Source organism: Sceloporus undulatus, chromosome 5 (genome assembly GCF_019175285.1).
Source record: "Sceloporus undulatus isolate JIND9_A2432 ecotype Alabama chromosome 5, SceUnd_v1.1, whole genome shotgun sequence".
Classification (NCBI taxonomy): Eukaryota; Metazoa; Chordata; class Lepidosauria; order Squamata; family Phrynosomatidae; genus Sceloporus; species Sceloporus undulatus.
Window position 1 is genome coordinate 142,619,080 of NC_056526.1, and position 5,034 is coordinate 142,624,113.

The following is a 5,034-nucleotide window of genomic DNA, read 5'->3' on the forward strand; positions in this document are numbered from 1 at the left end:
GCTCCCTGGAGTTCTATGTGGCTACCTGCACAGATAAAAATTGCGGATGCAAGAGTTTATTCTTTCTTTCCATATTCCAGCAGATGTAGCATTCTTAAATATGATACATGGGAGTCACTGAACCATTCAGTAAGCAGACCAATCTGTCTGTGAAAGGAGAAAATAGTTTAGATGTAAAATACATAATTGTTTTAGGGTGGTAAGTTTTAATTTGCTGCCCCAGGGGTTAGACACACTGGAATGGGAGATATCAAAAAGATCATACATGTCAACATTTATATTGGTATTAAAATGGCCACAACCTCACTGGAAACTCCGGTCATGGGCAATGGAGTGGTATAAAAGGCAGATCCTGCCACTGGGCAATCTGCTTTTCTACCAATGAAGAACCCATAATCCAGCCCTTCTACTGGGAGACCCATGGAATGGCAAGAAAGCTGGGTCTTCACCCACCACGTGGGTGAAGGCCACTGTGTCCCTGCCAGGAAATGATCCAGATTCAAACTGGAATCAGATTCAAGCTGTAGGCAGAGAACAATGGATTCCTCAAGAAGTCTCCATGCTTTTGCATCAGGAAGATGCCTACCAAGACGCCTGTGACCTCACTGGAATGGAGACATACTGGATTACAAAAGAGGGGTCCCTGCTGAATTGCAAATGGAGTTTAAATTTCCTGTACATAGAAAATCTCCCTATTGCTGCATGGCCAGAAGGAGGAGGAGCCTGCCTGCAAAATATATCCTCCCCATCATAACATCTTTATTAAGGACTGAAACAACCTGCAGGCATCTAACATCTCCAATTGTTTGGTTTTTTTTTTTTCCCTCCTGTTTGGTTTGTAACAACCTGCCTGATGAGGAAGCCCATGGAGTTTCAAAAGCTTGCAACAAGTATACTGTGCATTTCAGTTGGCCAATAAAGGTATCACTGATGGATTTTTGTTTGTATTTGTTAAATGGCCAACACAGCTACCCCTGAATGCTTTCCAAAGGTGAAGACAGGGATGCTGCCAGCAGCAGCAGCAGCAGCAGAATTAAGCCATGGCTCTTGCCAATAGAGAACTAATTAAAATATGAAAGGAAGGCAAGCTAATTTTATCCTACAAGTTAGGATGACCAGTAAGATACTTCAGCTCTTTTAGTGTACTCTTTAATGCTCAAGGTCTTAAATTTTCCAGCTGGTAAACAAAAACAACATCCCACTGAATGCATGTGTATGCCAACATTAATTATCTGAGTTGCTGGATCCTCTGTCTTATCCTGAGTGAGGGGGAGCCCCTACTTCATCAGCAAGGATATAAAAGAGGCTAAGAGGACTGCATGAGTGTTGCTGCAAGTTCGGCTTGTCATTAAGCGATTATCCAGGTAATGCGTTATGTAAGGGTAAGCTAACTTTATCCTACCTATTCCAGTAAGGAACCGAAGACCCCAGACTTCACATAATATTGAGGAGTCTATAGGCATGGCGTTGCCTATGTATAATGCTCCACTGAACTTAAAGCCCACAAGGTAGAAGTTGAAGATATGAATCAGCTGTAACTGAAAAGTTGATTGAATATCACAGAATAAAACAACAAAAAGACAGTCCTGCCAAAGAGATACAATCTATTTTTTAAAAAAGATATTTAATGTAATTTTTTTTAATGTAATGAGATCCCAAAGGATGCCTCATTGCTGTACTTAAAGCTATATGTAGGAACATAACTGGGCATTTCTCCATCAGCCAGTAAATTGGAATGAGGGGGCTGCAACGTTTAAAGGATGGTTAGTGGGCTAAGTGGAGACAAGTGTCATAGTTCTGCCTGTGCAGAATGTTATATCTCCTGATTCACAATTTCTGCCAATGTTAACTTAAAAAAAAAAGGCCTGTGCCTACAATAATGTTCTGAAATGAAAACAGCTATCCGGAGCGATGTTAAAATATCTTTGGTGAATTATAATAAAGATAATAATAAAGATTTATTTATAGCCACCCAATCACGAAGAATCCGGGCGGGTTACAACAATAAAATACATCAATTTCAATAGAGTTAAAAATCAAACCCTAGACCTACCACCTCCCCCCCCCATACCCAGTACTAAAACAGAATTAAACAATAATAGTATAAAAACATTAAAAACATTAAAAGCATTTTTAAAAAAGGCAGAAACATAGGCGGGGAAGAATAGACAAATGAGGGGACAATATCTGGGGAGGGTAACTAAGTTGGAAAGGCCTGCCGGAAGATATCCGTCTTGAGTGTTTCCTTAAAAGCTGTCAGAGTGGAAATGTGACGGATCTCCTCCGGCACATAGTTTAGGAGCAGTAGTAGAGAAGGCCCTCTGGGAAACTGATGTTAACCTAGATTTTTTTGGCTGTAGATTTCTTCCAGTGGATCTTAGTGTGCGGGGCGGACAATAGGGAAGAAGGCGTTCCCTCAAGTATTCTGGGCCCAAGCCAAGTAGGGCTTTAAATGTGATCACCAACACCTTGTACTTTGCCCGGAAACTAATAGGCAGCCAGCTCAGGGACTTCAAGACCGGTGTTATATGGTCATTCCTAGAAGTTCCCGTGATCAATCTGGCTGCCATATTTTGTACCAACTGAAGTTTCCGAACTTGGCACAAGGGTAGCCCCAAGTAGAGCAAATTACAGAAGTCCAATCAAGAGGTTACCAGTGCATGTACTACTGTTTCCAGGTCCCTCGGCTCCAGGAAGGGTTGCAGTTGGCATATCATATAAAGCTGATGGCAGGCGCTCTTGACTGTCACATCCACCTGAGCTGTCAGTTGGAGCGACGAGTCAAGGAGCACCCCAAGCTATGAACAGAATCCTTCAGGGGAAGTGTGACCCCATCCAGAACTGGCTGACACAACTCCATTCCTGGATTCGGTGTTCCTATAGCGAGTACCTCCGTCTTACCTGGATTCAGCTTGAGTCGGTTTTCCCTCATCCAGTCCATTACCGCCCCAAGACAGGCATTCAGAGGAGAGATGCCATCCTTAGTCAGAGTTAAAATATTTTTAGATTGCATAATGTCAGAAGCAACTTTTCCTTCATCTCCTTTTATTTATGAAACTGTACCACTTACTTGCAATCTCAGTGATTATGATAGAGTAAGCCCTCAAAGCAAAGTACACATGATTTACTCCTTTGTGGATAAGCAAGACCATGGTTTTGTTCCTGCAGTAATATAGAGATAAATCACTTTTGCTGAATAAACAGTTTCCACAGCATGTGTAGTATCTTGGGGAGTCACTGTTTAAACAAAAAATACAGTTGCAGAAATTTTATAGTTTAACAGTGCAAGCTGCTTTTAATATCTCCAAATTAGGTGCCACATGACATCTCTATCTGTGCATTGAAGAATAAGTTAACTGCTATAGTACAGAAAAACACAATAGAGGAGATTATAGGGATGGGTTGGCCATGCTGGTTCACTTGCTATAAACAAATAATGATAATATTTAATATTTTTGCAGTACTTCACAATGTTTCACATTAATTGTCCATCAGCCAAGTCCCACGACCGAGCACTTGGGGATAAGATTTTGAAAACACAGTGGAGCTTACTTTTGGGTACGTACACACAGGATTATGTGGCTATTTTAAAAACCATCTTGTAAAGCATATGAGTATTTTTATGATGACATTTCAGAAATAGATCTTGAAAAGGGCACTTTTTAATGCTACTGACCCCAGAATCTCACTGTCTACACAAAGCAGCTGTGCTAATTATGGACTGTTATGAGCCATACACTCAGTTTCAGTGCCAGAATACAAATGTGTACTGAAACACAAAATGTAGGTTCCTTACCAGTTCATATCATCAAATGCTATGGTTAGATGATGGTATTAGATTACTAGTGATCCCTTGATATGTACAGCATTTCAAATGCAAATCTAAGGGAATGTTACTAAAGGATTTTCCATATTGTTTCCAAAACTAGTGGAAAATGCCAGCCTAGAACATCTCTTGGATGAGCTTACACAGGTGTCTGCTGCTCTTCTCCACAGCTTAGTCTGTTTGCCTAGTTCTGCCAACCACTACTGCCTACTCAGTGTCAGTTCAGTGCCCACCAAGCTGTCTTTCAGGGAAATACTTCAACTCTGATTTTTAGATTTTGTCCTCCCTTTGTTTGCATTATTCAGTGCAACAGAACTTTAGCTATGAACCTCTGAGATGCTCTTTGAGGCTTTAGCATGATGCCCCTAAGTATGAGGACTATGCCCATCTGGAACGGGTTTGTGATTTGGCTGATTTAGGATTCCCCTGCACTCCAAAGCCTTTGCTTCCAGTTCCACATGGCCAGGAGGAGGAGGGACCTGTTTGCAAAGATACCCCTCCACACTATCTCAACACAAAATAACACATCAAGAAGACCTTGACAAAATGCAGCCCTGTGACTAACATCGTCATTTTTAAAACATTTTTCTCCAGGATGATTTTTAACACTTTTCCCTGATGAAGAATCCAATGGAGTGTCAAAAGCTTGCATCATGTATTTTGTGCATTTTGACTGATCAAATAAAGGTATCACTGTTTTTGGATTTTGGATGTTATTGTCCTTTGCTACATGGCCAACATGGCTACCCTAGAATTTATTTCCTTTGATTTAGCTGTCTGTCATGTTTTCTTTTGATGAAATAACCCACCCTAACTCTAGTACTTTAAATGATTCTTCTTACTGTAAAGTGTGGGGATGTTTATGGACTCTAGGGAGATATTCTCTGTACTGGGGTGACAGGGCAAGAACAAAAACAGCATGACTTGGACAAATTAAGCTCTCAACAGAGGTGGTTATTGTTGTGTGCCTTCAAGTAATTTCTGACCTATAGCAACCCTAAGTTGAACTTGACACAGTTTTCTTGGCAGAATTTCATTAGAGGGGGTTTTCCTTCACCTTCCTGTGAAGCAGAGAGAGTATGGAGTTTATCACACTGGTCTGATTTTGGCAAAAAAGAGAAATTACAGTACATTTAAAGCATCCCGTAAATAAAGCAGGAATGGTGTGTAATTGCAAAAATGATTTTCACACGCAATTACGCAAATAG

At 40.8% G+C, this 5,034-nt stretch overlaps 1 long non-coding RNA gene across 1 annotated transcript; it reads left to right on the forward strand.

Annotated features, from left to right (window-relative positions):
• The first annotated feature begins 1,232 nt into the window (after positions 1–1,232).
• LOC121931629 lies at positions 1,233–4,457 on the forward strand. The gene is made up of 3 exons (XR_006104191.1): positions 1,233–1,364; positions 3,462–3,558; positions 4,421–4,457. It is a non-coding gene; the product is annotated as an uncharacterized LOC121931629 (long non-coding RNA).
• The last annotated feature ends 577 nt before the right edge of the window (positions 4,458–5,034 follow it).